The sequence below is a fragment of the Peromyscus maniculatus genome, chromosome 19 (assembly GCF_049852395.1).
Source record: "Peromyscus maniculatus bairdii isolate BWxNUB_F1_BW_parent chromosome 19, HU_Pman_BW_mat_3.1, whole genome shotgun sequence".
NCBI lineage: Eukaryota > Metazoa > Chordata > Mammalia > Rodentia > Cricetidae > Peromyscus > Peromyscus maniculatus.
In genome coordinates this window covers 36,080,698-36,101,339 of record NC_134870.1, presented here as the reverse complement: position 1 = coordinate 36,101,339, position 20,642 = coordinate 36,080,698, and the positions used below count along the sequence as shown (strand labels likewise).

The window sequence follows — 20,642 nt, the reverse complement described above, 5'->3', positions numbered from 1 at the left end:
AATTATACTGAACTATTTCTTTTATATGTGTGTGTGTGTGTGTGTGTGTGTGTGTGTGTGTGTGTGTTTCTTGAAAGTGTAGATGACCGTCCGTTCCATGTTCAAAATGTGTTAGTAATTAAGACCAGCCTTGTATTCCAATTACATACCTGTTTGAGGGCGAGAAAAGCATGTTCCCACGAAGAAATTCATTTATTAGGTAAGCCCTATCTATTAGCATCGATCATTTAGATTTAGATAAGTTGAACATTTCCATATGTTCTTTCCAAAGAAATACTTAGTCATGTCCTCCCAGGCTGTCCCTGCCTGTACTAGGGAAGCAGCCCTGGCACTGGTTACTGTTGCCAGGTGTTGACTTGCAGTGGATTCTAATCGCTGCATGGCACGGTGAAGAAAGTCCCGAAGACTCCAGCTGGGAGCTAGGTGGATGAGCGAAACAGGAAAGCTGTAGGAAAGCCAGAAGCAAGCAAGAGTGGAATAAAATGTCTTGGATGTTCGCACTTTGCCAAAGGTCGTTGTGCATGTTGAGCGATAAGCTTAGCCCCAGAAAAGAGTAATAAACAATGAAAAGAAAAAGGCATTAGGTGTCATTTATCAGAGGAAGCTTTCATTTTACAGTTACCTGATTTGGTTTCTTTTCTGTGGGAAGAATTCCATGGATATAGTGTCCAGTCATTTCCTCCTACCTAAAGCACCAGTCTACAGGTGGGCTTGGGAACTGACCATTTGGCCATCCCACATCCATACAGTAACTGGGGGTGTTTTCTGCTCTCCAGAGAAGCATCCTTAAATATCCCTCTTTGGAGGTGTCTATTGTCTGTAAGCACTGAGGGCAATAACAGTTTGGAGAAGGAAGAGCACCACCGGACCTGCTGTGGTTGGGATTTCGTCCCTCAGGGTCGTGTGTTAGAGATTTGATCCTCAGTGTGTCAGGGTCAAGATGGGATGGACCTTTAGGATGTCGGGGAGCTAGTGGGGCTCAATGGGGTCCGGAGCATGGCCTTTGAGGGTATTCAGGTAGTTCTCATAAGACCCTGGGTTAGTTTTCAAGGAAGGATCATTATACAAGAGCAAGGCTGACCATTCTGGGCCTCCACAGCTTTCTGTCTGGCACTGCGTTTACTCATGCATTTCTGTTATTATGGGGTCATGACTAGGAAGTCTTTGCTGCAGCTGGGTTCCGTGCCTTGAGCCTCCAGAGCCAGAAGTTAAACCTTTCAGAAATAAGTACCCAGTTTCAGGTAGTTTGTTACAGTAACAAAACCAACTAATAAAAGCATTGTGTGCTGACTTCCCATGGGAGACCTCAATTTGGGGGATGTGGGGATGTGAGGTGGCTTGGGAAAGAGGGCTGGGGGGTGGGAGGAGGGAGGAGGGGGATCTGTGGATGGTATGTCGAGTGAGTAGAAAATTTCTTAATAAAGAAATATATATATATATAAAAGTAAAACACAGTTAGGAAAATGTCAGAAGTAGGTTCTCCTCTAGTGTTCATGTTCCTACCAGCCATTGGTAGTGTGTTGGGTTTATAGTACCAGTCATGAATTCTCTCCTAATGAGTAGATATTAGATGGTTGTTGGTTATCTCCTTGACGTAAGTGCCACTATTGTACAATTTCAAATATTTTGTTATGTTGGTCATTGCTGTGCTTTATAGGCATTACAACTGTGTGGAACTATTGACTGATTTTATTAAGATTAATCCACATGAGTCTAAAATAAAAAATAAAAGCATTGTGATTCAGAGTTCCTATTTTTATCTCCTACCTCCCATGCCACCCCAATTCTGATTCCTGTGGTTTTGAAGCCTACTGAGTCCATACCTCTCTGGTATTTAGGGAAGATGGTCAAGATGAGAGGACAGTACTCTTAATGCATGTCAAGAATTAAAAGAGAAACCGGGAACCTCAATGTCTTTCCCTCACTGAATTCCAATTTCCCCTTGTCCCCCGCTTCTGGGACACACAGTCTCTCTAAATATGAACTCTTTGTGCTTCTGTGAGATCAAATTATTTTTCTTGGTATCTTCTTTCCAGTGCTTTGGCAGAATTGAATAAGTTAAACCAAGAATCATTGTGTCTGCTTTATCTTTCTAGAATTTCTTGAAATAAGTCCTTACTGTCTTTCCTCCCATTCTCCTGCTCTTACCTATTTCGGCTACCCTATCCTCTTGGAAAGGGGAAGTGGTTACTATTCGGTCAGTCTGCCACGTTTAGTCATAGGCCAGTGTTTTCACACTTGAGAGAAGGACAAGTTACTTGAGTTTCCCTACAATATTCTTTATACACGAAACCCTGTTATTGCTATACCACTAAAGCTTTTTCTGAATAGCACATTGATCAATAAAACAGAGAAATGGTAGCTGCCACCCAAGAAAATGGCAGGTAGCTGGTACCCTGTGTAAGAGGCTGAGTGGTGTTCTGGAGGAGCCCTGTTATAGGATAGAACAAGTGGTCCTGTCACCTAACACCAGCGCTCTGTGTCAAATTAACTCTCCTCTAGGCCCAACTTCTCATTCTCTGAGTTACAGTCAGTCTGCTTGCTTGCTTGCTTGCTTGTTTCCTTGCTTCCTTCCTTCCTTCCTTCCTCCCTTCCTTCCTTCCTTCCTTCCTCCCTCCCTCCCTCCCTCCCTCCCTCCCTCCCTCCCTCCCTCTCTCCCTCCCTCCCTCCCTTCCTTCCTTCCTTCTTTCTTTGTTGGATTGTAAAAAGAGGAAATGGTTACTGTGTGGTCAATTCTGCTACCAAATTTAGTCACCGACAAGTAGGCTCATCTTGGGTTTATATTCTGTGATTATGGCGACACAGAACTGAAGGAGGACGGCTTGTGTAAAACCCGCATACCTATAACTCCAAAGTCTTGAGTCTGGACCTGGAGATTTTCAGTCCTGTAGAAGAGTTTTTACCATACTTGTGGAACAGAACATGGTATGCACTTCGATTCTCAGCCCTCTGGTCGTGAGGCTTTGGTCCTGGGCATGTGTTCTGGTGAATTCTAGTGCTCTTACACTCTTTTCTCCAGTAATGAGTGTCAACTCAGTGAATTCAAGTGTCCAGCTCTTTCTCTGTCAGGTACAGGTTAGAAGCCTAAAAATCCTCAGCTTTAACCTTTAGCTTGGAAAGGGAATGTGATACCTGTGCACTCTCCATTCCTACAAATCGTCCCACTGATCCTTTAACAAGTAATACTAGAGAAAGTATGTGGTTTGGTGAGACTGTATAAATGAAAGAGTAGAAATGAGGGCTATTGTGATATGTACATCTCGTTGACTTGAGAGGTCTGGACAGGTTCAGCCCTCACGTAGCCTTGTGTACAAATTGCACACCTGTCATGGGATGCTCTGTCCAAGACAGTCTGAGTACTGTCAGTTCAAAGCTTAGAAATAGGTTTCAAAGAAGTTTCAAAAGAAACAAGAAGGTCACCATGTATAAGAAGTCAAGGAGTGATAGCTCCAAGGCTCAAGCCTGAGGATTGGGTGTAGTATTGAGTCCACCTTGTTCTCTCTTGTGTGTTTGTCTGGTTAAGTTCTCAGCGCTAAGCCACTCATTGTCCTGGGGAGGAAGGAGATTGTGACTGTCTTTTTGAGGCAGGAGCCTTCAATCATCAGACAGAAGGAGCAGACTCATTCCCAGAAGGAATGCAGGAGCTGTCTGCCACCTGCTTTATGACCATGTGAAAGAGTCAACTCAGAGATTGAGGAAGTGGGAATCTGAAAAGTAGGCAGGAAGGGGCCATTGGCGGGAACCAGTCATTCCACAACCACATTGGAAATCAGAGACCTGGGAATGATCAGAGCTGGCAGGACCTGGCCTGGACTCTTTTTTCTGAGTTTGTGATGCTGAGTGGGCTGCCTGCTGCCTGCTGCCGCACAGAGCTGAGTTCTTTTTTCTGAGTTTGCGAGGCTGAGTGTGCTTCCCTGATGACTCCTGCCGCACAGAGCTGAGCTCTTTATTCAGTTTGCAGTTGTATCTGTCAGTGTGTGTGTGTGTGTGTGTGTGTGTGTGTGTGTGTGTGTGTGGTTATGTGTGTGCTAGCCTGCCTTGGTGTGCACGTGGAGGTTGGCCAGAGCCAACTTTCTGGAGGGGGTTCTCTCCCGCTCCTCAGGGATGAAGCTATCACTCACTCAAGGAGCCCTTTGGCTGGTCCTAGCGCTGCCTGCTTGGTGTCTCTCTCCAAAAACAAAACAAAACCCAACAGCTGGTGGGAATATCTTATTTCTCTGTTCTTATGCAAGGGGGGATGATCCACAGAACACAGTGCCTTCTTCTGCCCCCCTCTGCCCTCCCTCTGCTCCCCTCTGCCCTCCTTCTGCTCCCTCTGCCCCCTTGCCCCTCTCTATACCCCTCTTCCACTCTCTGCTCCCCTCTGCCCTCCTTCTGCTCCCTCTGCCCCCTTGCCCCCCTCTACACCCCTCTACTCCTCTCTGCCCCCCTCTGACCTGCTCTATCCCCCCTCTGACCCTCTCTACCCTCCCTCTGCCCCCCTGTGACCCCCCCACCCTCTCTCTGCCCCCTCTGACCTCCTCTGCCCCCCTGCTCCCTTCTGCCCCCCTCCCCCACAGCCCTACCTCTGCTTTTCCCTCCATGTCACCCAAGTCATACTCATTCATGAAATTTCTTTCTGCTATTGTTGAAAAGTAATCCAGTTCTAACATTTTGGTCATGAGATGGCCTTGATTGTCAGCATTCTTGCTTTAGAACAAACTAAATCTCTAGAAATACACATCAAACTCGATGAGTGTGTTGGTTTTGTGAAAACCTTGGCAGTTTTCAATCCGTCTGCAGGTTTGAGGCTAGTGAATGGAAAAGTTCCATGTAGCTCACAAACCTCATGCCTTTTCTAAAATTTTATATTCACTAAAAGTGGGAATCAGGGAAGTGGGATGGCTCAGCAGGTAAAGGGAGTTGCTGCCAAGCATGATGATTCAAATTCAATCCCAGGGATCCACATGACGAAGGAGAGAAACAAGTCCCACGTCCCAAAAGCTGTGCTTTTACTGCCAACTTGGTGTCCTATGGTGCACTCGTGTGCATTTATTTATGTACACAGGCGCGCGCGTGCGCGCACACACACACACAGACACACACACAGATGCACATACACAGCAATTAAATTTTAAAAATGTTAAAGTAAAATAAAATATACTGAACCTTAGCAATGCCAGGAGTATAGTTATCTCAATCAAATATTTAACTATAAATCATGGAATTGCATACCCTATGATGTATTCCCTGAGCATCTATGCAGCTAAAAGTTTTCTTTGAGTGGGCAGGTTAATTAATTAGCAAATATTAATTTAATGAATACCCTGAAGGCAATTTATATAGCTGGAATCCCATTTCCTATTTCTCCTTGGCAATTTTTGTTTCATTTGTCAGAGTACAAACAACAGATGGAGTCTATTTCCTTCTTGGTTTTTAAACTGGATTATAGATTTGCAGGAGGAAGGGTGGATCGAAAACTGCAGGTGGGCATTCAGAGGGCATTGACTTCCGGGGACATGGTCCTGACCCAGCCTCCCAGCATTACCACCCTGTCCCCTGACAAATATTTGGTCAGTTTGAAGAGTGGTCTTTGTTTTCTTCTCTGAGTGCTAATCTGAGTTTTCATCTGGTCTGTTCTCAGCATGTAGTCCAGTGTGGTGCTTGAACAAGAATGCGGCCCCCCCCCCCCCCCAGAGGCTCACATATTTGAATGCTTAGTCATCAGGGAGTGGAACTACTTGAGGAGGAAGAGGGGGTGTGACCTTATTAGAGGAAGTGTGTCAATGGGGGTGGGCTTTGGGATTTCAAAAGCCCACACCAGGCCAAGTACCACTCTTTGTTCCTGCTGCCCGCAGATGCGGATGTAGAACTCTCAGCTACTTCTCCAGCACCATGTCTGCCTGTGTGCTCACTGCCATGGTGACAATAGACTAAGCCCTAAGCCCCAATTAAATGCTTTATGAGAGTTGTTGTTAGTGACGTGGATGGTGAAGACAAACACTGTGAAGCTCTCTGTGCCCAGCATCACCTTAGATACTATGTGATTCCAGAACCTAATGAAACCTCAACTGCTTCTTCAACCTGAGACATAATTATCCCCATTTTTCAGATAGCAGAAGAAACAGAAAAATTAATGAAACCTCCTCAACTGCTTCTTCAACCCGAGACATAATTATCCTCCTTTTTCAGATAGGAAAGCAGAGAAACAGAAAACTAAGTAGCATGTCCATGGTAAGCTGGCCAGTAGTGTAACAACTGAGATTTAAGTGTGGGAATCAGGGTCCAGAGCTTGGGTCCATCCACTGCTTTTCTTCCCTCTGGGCATCAAAAGTCTGTTTGCTTCCAACATTCCTAGGATCTACTGCACTTTTTGTTCCAGATTATTGTGTCCTCCATGGCTTGTGTGGTAAATACAGCAGTATCATTTCAACTTCAGGACATCACGTATGAGCTTTTCTTTTCTGCCTTCTCAGGAGTGTGACTCAGTTGTACTGGTCAAAGAGGCTGGGAAACTGGATACTGGGGTAATCTCTTAACGCTTTATGGAATTCAGACTGTTTGAAGAATCTGAGGACCCACTGAATATGAGGAAGTCAGGTCTACCATGTTAGGAAACCAAGGAAATGGTTTGGGGAAGCTGCCAGTGTGACCCCATCTTCAGGTGTTCCTGAAAGTCTAACAGAGTTAAACTGGACAGATGACCATTGAGACCTCAATGCTTTCAGCTTTTTCAAACTTGGAGCCTCAGCTGCCAATGTAGTTTTGAAGTGACAGATGACCCCCTCAGAGTGGCTGAGTTCACTGGACAAATAAATGCAAGTGGCAAAAGTCTTTTTACCACAGTGGTCTCTCTGGAGGAGCAGCCAGGCCCCATCTGAAGTGAAGATAAGCTTCTGCAGGCTCTGGTTCCCTTCATGCATTCCCATCATGCAAAGGGTGGACAGGGAGTGAGACAGCAGTGCCCTGTGTTGTTAGGTTACACAGTGTAAAACCCGCATTCACCATTTTATTTACCCTTCCTCCTTGAGTACCTATAAGTACTATTGAATATTTTAAGTTCCCAGGAGCTAAATTCCATTAAAGTATCTATTTCTCATTCACTTTTTAGACGTTCCTATTACTTCAGCTGAAGAAACTAAGTCACTTGCATGGCCAAATCAGATTTAATTCTCAAGTAAAACGATATGCCTCCACGTCTTTGATTATTGGAATCTGAGTAACAGGGAGGCAGGTAATTCATTTAGAGATGGGTGCTTCTTTGATTTATTGCCTTGTGTGCTGAAACTGTATCTTTTGAAGAACCCAGGATATGGAGTAGGAAGGATGAGGAGAGCATGTGTTTTTCTCTGAGTTGGTTTCCTTTTTCAGTGAAGTCCGTTTTTGCTTTGGACATTATATAGTACCTTTTTCTGTGGGGGCAGAGTCATCTACTCGTGAACATTCCAGAACTGTGCAGCAGAGCCTAGGAGCAGGACTTAAGGTTGATTTTTTTTTTTTTAGTACTGTCATTTGTGGCAGCTCCCAGAAGACAGGTCAACCTCTACGCCTCTGGCATCCAGCCCAGTGCAGACTAACTGCACCAACCTTGGCTCTGCCTCCACTCACAGGGCATTTCTATTTTCTTCATGTCTCTTCCATCAGTCATCTTCAGTTCATCACTTGCTGTAGACCTGCAGCTCCATTTAGTGGCTTGTGTTTCCTTGGAGTCGGCATATCCGGGCTCCGTGCACAAGTGCCTTGTTATGAACAAGCCTGGGTGGGGCGTAGAGTTTCCTTGAGGAAATGGGCAGAAAGAAGGAGTCCCGTTTTAACTCTGGTTGTTTTCTATATATAATACCTGCACTCAGCATGGCTTTCTGGTTTTCTCCTCTACTGGAAGTTGAAAACTTGGGGGATCTTGGCTGTGTCCAAGGTCTGCCTAGGGGAACCTGCCTTGGCACCCTGACCTGTAGCGTGGCCCTGCAGTGTCATTCAGCTCTGATCTGATGCAGACTTGCTGCATCCAGGCGCATTTCACACAGGAAGGCCCGGGTAAGCTGAATTATGTGCCGCCATTGCAGGGCCGCTCTCAGAGCTGCCTTCTGGGCTGGATGGTAGCATTTGAGTTTATTCAAATGTGTTCGGATGAGATTCCAGACTGAGAGCAACTCAAGTCAATGTGGAGGATTCATTCCAAAGCTGAATGTTCAAAGTGACTGTGGTCAAAGTAGAAGCTTGATTTAGAGTTAGTTTTTTGTTTGTTTGTTGTTTTGGGGTTTTTTTTTTGTTTGTTTACATTGGGACAGTATATTGTATAGTACAATTTGACTATCTTGTATCCTTAAAGGAATGATTAGACCATTTAGGTATCTCTGAGTGTGTGTGTTTGTGTTTGTGTATATGTATGTGTGTACACGGCTCTCATTTGTCTGGAGCCTGCTGATTATGCTAGACTAGCTGGCCACAGTTCCTGTCTCTGCCTCCCAAATGTGCCCCACTATTTCTGGCATGGTAAGCTCTTTATCCGTTACACTAGCTCTCTAGTCCACACATGTTATTTTTCCTGAACAGTCATAGAATTTCTGAAAGTAGACAAGTACCACTACGTCCAGTAAGTCAAATATTTAGCACCAGATTCTTTTGGATACTGGTTAGAGTGATGTTTAATTATAACTCTGTGTTAATGACACATGGTTCAGAACATCACCCTCCACATATAACGTCAGAGAGTGGTCTGTGTCCCCTCATCCCTCTCTCTCCCATCTCTCAGTACCAGGTTTCAAACCTAGGCCTCGTGCATGATACCCAAATCTACCCAAATCACTGAGTGCCCGTACCTAGCCTGAGAACTTACTATCTTGCACATACACTTATGCCTCCTCTCCCCATCCGTGAATTCTCTTCTGTTTGACAGCCGAGGGTGATTAGATGAGGAGAACTGGTTCTGATGGTCAGATCTTTCCTAAGCCATCTCTGAGAGTAACAGAATTTCATGATGGCTAAAACTGGATTTGTAATCTAGAGATTTGGAGCAGCCAAATAATAACATAGATGATGTAGGATGGATTTGGCACTAATTTTCAAGGAAATGTTAATTCGGTAATAAATGTGCCTTTTCTGTCCAAAAATAGCAGACCGTGCTGTTGACATCTGTCTGGACTCGGGGTGAAGGAGACAAGGAGACAACAGAGGAAAGAGAGGGCGTGCACAGATGCTAGCGAGCTTCTTATCCCAGAGAAACGCCCATTTTATTCCTCTCATCAGTTCCTGGGTTCGTTCTTTCTTTCTTTCTTTTCTTTCTTCCTTTTTTCTTTCTTTCTTTCTTTCTTTCTTTCTTTCTTTCTTTCTTTCTTTCTTTCTTTCTTTCTTTCTTTCTTTCTTTCTTTCTTTCTTTCTTTCTTTCTTTCTCTCTCTCTCTCTCTCTCTCTCTCTCTCTCTCTCTCTCTCTTTCTTTTTCTTTTTGGTTTTTTGAGATGGGTTTTTCTGTGTAGCTTTGCGCCTTTACCTAGAACTCACTTGGTAGCCCAGGCTGGCCTCGAACTCACAGAGATCCACCTGGCTCTGCCTCCCGAGTGCTGGGATTAAAGGCATGCGCCACCACCGCCCGGCCCTAGGTTCTTTCTTAGAATGACAGAAAACTTTAAAACAGGTGATTTCAGAGAATCTGGCCAATGATGGAGATGGCCGTTGCTTTCACAGTTATGACAAAAGGAAGTAGCATGACTATTTCATTCTTCTCTTAACAGTGGAGTGCATCCCAGCCTACAGTAGACACTCAGGGGCATTTTGAGTAGAAGTCTTGTTATTTTAAGTGTTTATAGGAAAACATGAACCGCTCTTAGTAGTAGTTTCTCCCTGTGTGGGAGTCTCCAGCATTTGCATCCCATACAGTGGTACATGTATGTACCAACCCATGCAGCTTGCTAGGTAAATAAACACTCCACCTGCTCCCCAAATAATGTGTCTCAAAGAAGCCTGTTTCCTCTGCTCTGCTCCTCTCAAAAAAGTAGATGGATCTGTACCATGCATTTTCCCCTTCAAGCCAAATCCTACCGAGCAATAATACAGATACTTTTCATAAAATCAGTGTTCCAGGCCAGCCATAGAGGGACAGTCATTAACTTTCAAGAAGCTTTCAAGTCCCTCTCTTGTGTGGACTGCTGAAAGCAGGAAGCCACTGTAGATCCAGTCACCATTTAGAGTGAGGGTTATTTCACATACAGCATGCTGTGTGACGGCCTTTTACAAACTGACCATGACTTTTTTTTTTTTTCTTTGTTTTTTAATTCTTCAAGACAGGGTTTCTCTGTACAGCTCTGGCTGGCCAGGAACTCACTATATATATCAGGCTGGCCTCGAACTCAGAGATCTATCAGCCTCTGCCTCCTGAGTGCTGGGATTAAAGGCGACACCACTACCCCCCAGCTTGATTTTGACTGTTCAAAAATGAAATGAAATGGACAGAATTATCAGTCTGAAGATAGTCTCCATCAAGAACCACTGCTTTTTTTGAGGAACGTCATCTGAGTGACATTACTGAAAAGTTCCGATTACCTCACATACTGGCAAAATTAATGTTAGAGGGTCAGGTCCCGGCAGGTCTCAGGTCCCACAGGTCTCTGGTTTCATGGGAGTTAGGTGTGTATCAGTGATGGAGATAGAGATGAGTTTGGGTTTTCCGCACCTCTGGCCCTTGTGCCAAGGTGACTACCAATGTGAATATTAGGGAACCCCTCAGCCTTGGAGTTAAGAGAAAGGCTCAAGACCATCAGGGAGGGATGTTTTTCACAAATTAGAGGAGCTGGAGAGACACCTGTTAGTGACACATGCTCTGACCCCAGCCCCCATGGAGAGTCCCGTGTGCTAATACTAAAGCTTTGAAAAGGGAAACAAAATTCTGCATTTTGTAAAACTTGCTGAGAAACTGTTTCCAGGTGTGTGGGCACAAGAAGCATGGTCATTGAACATGCACACACTCCCCTGGGCATCTCCAGGCTCTGCAGGTTTGTCCGCACCCTTGCTAGCTACAGCTCTCCCCTTTTCTCCTTAGGTACCTTCTTTCCCTTCCCTCAGGGTCTCTTTAGGATCTGGCTCTGGCCAGAGTAGTGGGTTTGGCAAACAGTGTTATGGATCTGCTGTGTGGCTCTTCCTGGCCTTGTCTTCATGTCTTTTCACATTCTTTTAGGCCCTTTCTTGGGCAGGATGGTGATGGCGGTGCATTTAAACACTGAGCACCAGGATGTGGCCGGCTGAGGCTTTGGTCTGTTGAGCCGTGGTTCTTATTCCTTCATCACACTTTTCCTGTACTGCTCATTTACTCTAGCATAATGCTGTCTCACTCATTTTAGCAATGAGTTTATAGAGTACCTACTGTGTGCTGGAGGTCTCATTTTGTTTAATATCCTTTCTGAGCTTCTGTGGTGGATATGGAAATGGATTTACTGCATTGCATCCCAAGCTCTGCCTGATGATTCTCCTCTTCTGTGGCCACTCTCAAAGATTTAAAAGTGCCAAACTGTAGCCACAAACAATCTAAGCCTGAAAATAGATGATCATAGTGTAAGCTTCAGCTGCCTCCAAGTTCTGGTTCCACTTCTTGCTGGATACTTTAATAATATCCATTTTATAGCTGTGAAGTTAAGAAATTTACCCAGGTCACATAGGGAATGGAAGAGCCTGGCTTTGAGCCCAGACCATCTGGCTCCAAGCCCCCTTCAAGCATTTATTATAGGGCTTAGGGCTTTTTGTCTTTTTTTCCACCCTGAATATCTGTATGGATGTTTTTTTCTTATATAAAATGTTACTTATACTTAATTTATAATTCTATAGTCTTAGCTTACAGATAAGTTCCTCCTTGCTTTAATAAAGTTTCAAAGTATCTTCCATTAGAGTTAAAGGATATTAAAGTATTGATGCATTGAATATATGTGTATATAATCATACATGAACATGAATTTGAATGCTAATGTATGTACCCACTGAATAAGCTGACAGGTTCTGCAGTCTCTCCTGTTGGGAGCTTTATGGAAATGGAATACTCCATTTGGAGATACCTGGAAGCTGATAGACTGGTCAAGTGAATGGCATGTTGAGTCCAGCCTTTGTTGTCGGCTAGTGTCTGCCCATCTAGTTCTGGAACATGGATCCTGGAAGCTGGATGAGTAGGCTCCATAATTCCAGTGTTGGAAAATAGAATGCAGTTGTATAAAGTTAACTGAATTAAGTAAAACCTACTAATGCAAGTCTGAAAAAGATTCTAGGTACCTCCCCCATCAATTCTGATAAACTGACATGTCTTTCATTTTTTGAAAAGTATTTATTTTAATTATTTGTAACTATGTGTATGTGCCTGTGTATGGATATGCTCATGTGATTTCGGGTGCATCAGAGGGTAGAGGATGGATCCCCAACAGCTGGAGTTCCAGGCAGCTGGATGCTGTCTGACATGGGTCCTCAGCAGTACTTACTCTTAAGTTCTAAGCCATTTCTCCCTGTATCTTTCATTCTTTTTTTTTTCCCCCTTTTTCTCCCTGGACTTTAGAGAGTTTAATTCTAGAAGTGATGAGTTTTATTTTTGCTTTTTAGAATTCCCTGAAGGTGAAAGCTAGCAAATCATATAAACTTTTTGTGCTTGAAGTTGTGATATGCCAGTGAGGGAATAGCATTGTGTAACTTATGCATTCACATGGCAGTGCATATAAAACCGAGTGGTTGTTCAGAGTCCAAATTATGTAGGTCCTGCAGAACTTAGTATCAGTCAAAAAGTTACTGGTGATAGTAAAAAGTAGATGTAAGTGAAATAGACTTGAAATCAGTGCTTACTGGGTATCATGAAAACTATGGTAATCTCTACCTTCTCAAAGTTTAGTACATATTTTGTCTCATGCATATTGGCAACTTGGTAATCGTAACTGTCGTAGAGATATTACTTGTAACTTTCATAGCAGCTAAGGAATTTTGTCAACATTCTTTTCTAGAGGAAATTCCAGTTCAAAGATGGTATCTAGGGGGTCAGAGATTAACGAGAAAGCTCATTAGCACATTTGACAAAAGGAACAAAGCAAGTATGACAGAAGGCCATAACTAATGGGGGAAATATCTAGAACCCATGTCATGTGGTTATAAGAGTATTCTGACAGGTTTCTTTCATTTGAAGTGAACTTTTGGGGAATATCTAATTTATAGAAAAGACAGCAGGCTACTACTTTATCAAGGCTTTGCATCCTGTGACCATTTTGGAGGTGACAGCGTGTTTTCTGGGGCATGATGAGAATGAGATACAGAAGCTGAACTACTGAGTTCCGTTAGTCAGAAGTGTGATGGTTGGGAGTCTCTGCAACCGGGAAGTTGATGGGGGGCGAGGAACATTAAAATAAGGAGAGTATCTCAGTCTGTTAAGGCTCAGTAAAGAAAACGTGTCTTCTCGCTCATCATTGATGGCCAAGCCCCTTGGTGCTTTGCTCTCACAGGGAACGGTTTCAGGAATGAGGCGTTTTGAAAAATAATTTGCATTAACATGAGGAATCAAAGCAATCGACTGCTGTACATGACTTTTGTAGCTTGGGAAGTTCCTATAGGTGGAGAGGTGTTTGTTGGGTTCATCTCTTTCAAACCAGAAGCCTTCACAAGCTTCGTCCATGGTAAGGGGCATCTGATGGATTATATTCTGCAATCTGCTATGTTTTGGCTCAGCGGCCAGAAGAAAAACATCAATCTGTGCCTATGAAGTCAGGCAACACGCTTTTAGAGAAAAGGTAAAGCTAGATACTAGGGTTCTATCTAGAACTATATTAGGGTTCTATACTAGGTTTCTAACTAGTGCACCAAGTATTCATCTTGTATCTTCAAACAGGAAAAGTGACCCTTTTCCCTAATTGGCCTGCATTGATACACTCCTCCTGCTCCTGATTGGATACAATCTTCATTCTTGTTAGATGCTGAATTGAAAAAAATTAAAGTGAAATATTTTCTCCTCCAAAGAGGAGAAAAGAAGTCAAGATGTAGCTTTCCTCTCACTGTGTTGAAAGAATGGTAAGATTATTATCCTGTAGAATTTGATTGGAGCCTCTTAGTAATTTTGATGATGTCACATGGACTTATTTCGGAAAATGCCACAGTATTTTTGTTAATGCATGAGATGAGATATGAGTCCTCCCATTGTGTCATCTAAAATCACACCACCTGAGAATTGTATTTCAAGGGCATTGATATATTTATTATTGATACACTTGATATATATTTGATATATTAATATATTATTGATATATTTATTGAAGACTCTAAAGAAAGTGTTTTCATTGTATTTTAATGGAGATATTTTTAAATTATTTTTAAAATTTAAAATCCAGGAAAAATTTCGTAAAGATTAAACAGTTCATGTAGGAGGTGCCTGGGGATTGAACTCAGGTCGTCAGGGTTGGCAGCAAAGCCCCTTCACCTGCCAAGCCGTCTCTGGGGTTAACAAACAGAATATGCTGGATCTGTAGATTCTCAGCAAGCATTTGACCAAATGAATGGACTTTGGGTCCCCTTTCTTCTGGAGAGGTTACAAGAATACATTATTTTATCCTATTTTCAGTATTTCTGTTGGTTCTCGGTAAGTTTCTATATCCTTCTGGATAATTTATTTATATTTTTCACTTAAAAGCCTTAGCTGTGCCTGTTAGTTTTTTCCCCTTAATAGCACACCTTCAAATTCAGTTCAGACTGACACAGGTTAATGAACAGTCTCATTCACTTCACTGATCCTAACATTCTGCTGCATTGGCTTTATTTCTATGTTTACTTTCCTCTGAACATTTTAAAGAATTCTTACTGTATATTTGGAAGATATCTTTTCCTTTGGCAACTTGAGTAATTTCAGAAGAAATACGTTTTTTTTTTTTGTTTTTTTTTTTTACTGGAATATAGGGTATGATATGCCCCTCAGTTGGTCAGATCAGTTGGTACATGGCATCCTTCCATATCATGATTCCCGATGTTGCTTTGGATCACCAAGTTAAGGTGGTACCCACCAGATTTCCCTATTGTAGGTAGGCATCCATAAGTCCCAACAGCCCTTGTTCAGGAACTTTAGTCTCTGCCAGTGATTCTTTTAAAAGACATTTTAAAATTTGGTTTATTTTATGTGTATGGGTGTTTTGCTTGCATGCACGTCAGTGTACCATTTGCCTGCCGGCTGCTGGTGGTTGTTAGGAGGCGCCGTGTGGGTACTGGAAATAGAATCCTGGTCCTCTGGGAGAACAGTCTGTGCTCTTAACCTCTGAGCTGCCTTCTCAGCCCCCTCTCTCCATGATTCTTGACTGAATCAATTGCTCTGGTGCTTATTAAATTGGTAGTTTTCTTTTCTATCGTTTCTTAAAATTGGTTGGCATTCATCGGCACAAGACTTCTGCCGCCTTCTGCTTCCGAATCTTTTTAGTATCAATACAAATTGACAACTTAAAAAATATTTACAGTGCTGTAATCACCACTGCCATTCATTTTGAGTTTCAAATTGTTCTTATTTGGCTAAGGGAGGGGTGTAATCTAGTTTAAGAAAAATCAGTTATTTTTGTTTTAATTATGTGGTGTGTGTGTGTGTGTGTGTGTGTGTGTGTGTGTGCACGCACATGCATGCATGCACATATGGATGTATGTATGCCACAGTGCACAGTGTGGAGGCCAGTGGACAGCTTTGTGGACTTGGTTATCTCTCCTCAACTTTTATGGGGGTTTCAGGGATGGAACTCAGGCTGCCAGGGTGGCATGATGGTGGCTTTTACTGTTAACTGCACCAATCAAAAATAAGATCACTACCACAGTTTTAAGCCAAATTGGAAGCAAGCTTTAATTAAATACTGGCCAGGTCCATACCCAGGTTCTGGGGAAATGGCCTAGAATCAAGTGTGGCAAGGGTTTAAGAAGGAAAACCCTAAATTCATTGCATTTCCCATCAGGTCCAAAGAGGGGCAAGTATATGTCCTGACATATTACCTAACTACACACCTCCTACCCACATGTGATCAAGCACATCCGGTGTAGGTGGGGCAAACAACTTGTTTAGGGGAGTGAAAACCTGTGGCTTGTTATCTCCCATAGACAATAGCCTCCAACATTTCAGAAACTACCTGTCCTTGGGCAAGGGCCTTACAGATCAGAAACATTTTTGTTTCATGACTCTCTAAGGCCCAGTGATTAAAACTTAGAATGTAACTTTGGCTCTCACATTACCTGTCAGTGCCAACTCACCTACCCCAGTTCTGATGGGAAAATGGCTGAAAGACCTGTTCATAGTCAAGGGTTTGTGAAGATTAAACAGACTTCCAATAACTGTGGCTCACTAAGGGGACCAGCCAGAGTAATGGAACCTTCCTGGAAGATATGGAGAGGGCTCAGGCGTTCTGTGGTGAGCATTTTCAGCTGGCCTCTTAATAGCCAGCTGTTAGATCTGCGGTAGATCTGGAACGGGATCCTTCTGTCTGAGCAACACAATTTGGAAAGATCTAGAAACACACATATTTGTCACTTGAATGGGTCCCTCAAAAGCAGTGCCACTAGGGCTTTTGCTTTGGAGGAATTCTTTTTATCTTATTTCTTTTTTAGCCATGCTCTAAAGTACACTTTTCATATCTACAGGGTCAGACTTTGGGTTGGACTCCACATCCACTCAGAATGTTTTAATGTTTTCCTGGTGAACCCAGTGTCTGAGGTTTGGAAATAACAAAAGCTTTGGTAGAAAAGTTATTTAGCTGTTGGATTTAATCAGGTCTGGGCTGACTGGATGGAACCAGCGGTTTCATTGTTCATGGCCTGGCTACTAGTCTGTTGTGCTAATAATACCCAGCACTGGTTAGACCAGCTCAGCCCCTAACCAGAAGAATGCATTGAACCAGGAGGGAAGGATAGATTAATGCCAGTGAACCATCTCCATAGGGAGTCTCTTTTTCATGGCAGACACTATACAGTGGGAAGGAAGAGGAAACAATAGGTCTTTGTCTTATACGTAAGTTGTATTTTTTTTTAGTTTATTTTTTTAATGTTTGACATTTTCAAATAGTACAGAGCACTTCACAAATTTCCATCTCAAGCTTGTGCAGAGCATGTGCCGTCCTGTATGTCACTCAGAAAGTAGAGTGTGTGCTGTCAGAGCTCAGCATGGCAGAACTCAGGGGTGAGGAATGAGTACCTTTGACTTGGTTTTTATGTTGAGATATATTGGCCCCTTGCCTCGTGGTTTAGTGCCATTCTAGTTCTACAGAAATCGTGAGAGATTTGCAGCCTGGCCGTGCAAATTTTACACACTATTTCAATAGTGTTTCTTCTACTTTTAGCCTATTATCTACCAAAAGGGGGGGTGGGGGATAGGGGAAAAAAGTGAATGAGCTGGCTTTTGTGTAAAGATGCAAACCAATAGAAGAGAAGGTGTTCTGTAAACCGTATTGATTTAAAACATAGAGGTTAGTTGCGTCAGTGAGTGAGCCCTACAGCTATAGGACAAAGTGGAAGTCACATCTGCACATGGTGGCATTAGCTTGTGTCACCATCAGGGAGGGACCACTTCAGGAATGAAGTGTTTGGGGAGTGGCTGTGTGGATTACCCCAGGTATCGCATGCTACACAGTGTGTGTGGTATTGTTTGGCTAGGTCTCAGATTTTGCTTTCTTTAGGGTTTTTGTGGTTTTTTATAAGTGCCTGCCATGGTGCCCTGGGAATGGTGGAATCTATCTGTAGAAGTGATTGGGGCATCCCTGGTGGTGGTTGCTCTGAGGTAAGGAGATAGCTGGAGGCCATTAAAGAAGGCTGCAGTTGTGGCCAGAAAAATATGACGGGGTGGTTTTTTATTAGCTCAGTGTTTGGTAAGGCTCAAATGGAAAACAAAATCACTTAACTAGGCCCTTTTAGAAATAAGTTGTTATATCACTTTCAATAAAAAAAAAGGAAATTACTGCTACTATTCGTTTTTCTAACACATATGCTTATTAACACATTTGCCTTGTTTATCTTTAGCAAAGAACAAAATATACATTCTTACTTTGCAAAAAATATTCTTTTTTGTAATACACTTCTAATTATACCATTTTCTGATGCAAAACCTGTCATTAAGACAATTACAATAAGCAAGTTGGCATCCCCTAACTGTTTACTAGCAAATAGTCATGTGAGGACAATCAATTTGATTGATTTGTGTGTGTATGTGTTTCTGTTTGTACTTACACATGTGCGTCCGTGTGTTCATCTGTGAAGGCCAGATAGAAGGCCTACCCACCTTTCTCAATTGCTTCTCCACCTTTTTTGTGACAAGACTTCTTTTAAATTAGACTTTTCCTTTGAATACCCAAAATACATAAACACAAACGAAAAAAAAAAAACCCAAAACATTGCAAAGTTAGGATTAAGAAAAACAAAATCTGTAATTGCCTATCCCAGTTATCAACATTTGTAATATTTAGGGGAGTATTGTCCATTATTGTTTTAGGACACTGGTCACTTAGCTTTCATTTAAAGCTGGTAGAACGGCATATGGAAATTTAAATCATGACATCTTTTCTTCTCAAGTGGCTCTTTAATAACCACAGACTCTTCATCAAATCCTTAGTTACAATTGTTGCAGCATTTTTGGACACATAGTTTACTTTGAAAATGAATGCTATCTCTTGAAAGCCTGGTGCTGCTGTCAGGGAGGTACCAGAACTTTCTATTCAGACGGTCATTATCCCTTATCTTTGTACAGGTTGTTTGTGGATTTCCTAAAATCTGATGATGTCTCCTTTTCCCCATGACCTTTATCTTCCTGGTTATATTAGTTCTTCATGAGGGCCTCAGAGAACCTGTTAGGTCCTATCTGTGCCTCCTATCCTAGTCTTTCTGTTCCGCAGCTGGTTAAGCCCTTTTCTTTTTCTAGAAGGTTCCTTACATTAACAGATTCTGAGCACTTTCAGCCTGGTTTCTTCACTTCTAGCCTCCAGTCAGTACATGAGTCAATTTGTATCCTTCCTAGCTCTGACATTGCCCGATCTCACTGGTTCCTGGGATGCCAGTGAACATCTGTCCGTGACTGTTCTGAACATATCAACGGAGCAGGCACAGGGGAGGTGCCTGGGGTAGGTTCCCCGGCTCAGTGTTCCATCTTCTCCGCAGTTATGGCAGCTGATCCAGCGGGGGATGTCTCCCCGGGGTAAATCGCACAAAGTGCCTTTTGCAGTAGCAGTAGCTGAAGATGTGTGTTTAGATCTGGGAGATCGTCCAGGTTCCAGTGGTACTTGATGAATGCCTGGAGGTAAGCGAGGAGATCCGAGGAGAGATCACTAAGAATGAGCTGGGAGAAGCACGCACGCTGCCACTCTTAAAGGTGATTGGGCAGACTGCGTTTGAGGTCTTTAGACTGATGGCATTCAAAATACCTCAGTGACAGGGCTGTAGAAACTTTGTTAGCATCGTTTCACACGTGATTGCCTGGCACACCGGAGTCCAGTCAGCTTCGTGATACTACTGTCTTGGATCTGGAAGCAGCCACTCCAGCGGTTTACTTCAAGTAAGCTTAAGGGGATCCATCAAGTGTCATACGGGTCTCTCAGTAATTGTCCCACCCTTCAACTTCTTTAATTTCCATAGAGTGTGTCTGAGGCAGGAGCATGGCCAGCAGTCCTACATCTCCTCAACCAACCTGAGTATTTCAAACAAAGGGCTGTACAACTCTTTGTTCGGTTTTCAGGCCAAACCTTTTCCTATATTCCCTGGCTGGGTTTTTCTCTGTGAAGGGGAGTGTGAGCTTGGAGCAGCTTGTTGTATTTATAAAAGAGTTGAAGTTAGTAGCATCCATTTGGACTTTAGGAAAGTCCTCTTTGACCTTTCATTTGAGGTTCCTCTGGCATCCCTGCCATTTGAAGAGCTATTGTTTGGATTAATGATGCTGCATTTGGAATTTACACAGAAGAAAACACACTGTTGACTGAGCCTGGGAGTCTTAAGCGGCTTCTGATCCTCCTGCAATTCAGTTAAAAAAAAAATAACAGTGGTTTTTGCTACCAGTAGAAGATGTGTAAAGATAAGGACAGTTGCCTCAAGGAAAACAGGCACCTTCAGGTTTTGGCCCATGCATTTCAGAGCCCAGTAAGGAGACATACTTTGCATTCTCTGTGTCACTGAAAGGACAGCGCCTGTTTTAAGACTTTCGGTGAGCAGTGTTCCGGCCACTGTTGGAAAGAGACTTGGAAAAGTGCCCAGTGTAGTGTGTTCTCAGGAGTGAGTGTTACTGGCGGAGTGTCAGGATTCACATGGGGAACATTTTAGGTGTCAGGAGGCATCAAGGAAGTGTCCGAATGCTTGAGGGAAGTGCCCCCCTTTCAAGCTGATGTACTGAAAAGGAAGTGCTTATTTGTTGGTGAGATGGCAATCTTAAACCAGGTGATGGAAAGAAATCTGTGAGAGAACAATACATCTTTCTTTACCCTCCACCCAACCAGTTTCCTGACTGCAGTCACGGTTCCATGATACGGGCTGGGAGCCTTCCCTTCTCCATCTCCCTAAGACCAGAGACTCGATCGTGTTGTAATGTGAACTCTCCCGGTTCATCTCTATCCCATTTCTGTAGAGACTGACTAGCTGATTCAAAAACCCATGTAGAAGTGCTAAGGTCTGAACATTTCCAAAGTAAAGATAGGAGAAGATGAATGTACTCGGGGGATCCCAGACTAGTTATA

General features: G+C 43.1%; 1 protein-coding gene and 1 long non-coding RNA gene across 4 annotated transcripts in view; both read left to right on the top strand.

Moving 5' to 3' along the window:
- Positions 1–20,642, top strand: part of Mcc (MCC regulator of Wnt signaling pathway) — a 326,031-nt gene that overhangs the window by 138,503 nt on the left and 166,886 nt on the right. The window contains exon 1 of one of the 3 annotated variants that reach the window (XM_076555203.1): positions 7,483–8,013. The exons of the other annotated variants lie outside the window; for them this stretch is intronic. The gene's annotated coding sequence lies outside the window, so the exon portion shown is untranslated. Of the gene's footprint in view, positions 1–7,482; positions 8,014–20,642 lie in introns of those variants that run through there. 3 annotated transcript variants of the gene reach the window in all.
- LOC143269580 (uncharacterized) lies at positions 8,020–18,318 on the top strand. The gene is made up of 2 exons (XR_013046080.1): positions 8,020–9,232; positions 9,576–18,318. It is a non-coding gene; the product is annotated as an uncharacterized LOC143269580 (long non-coding RNA).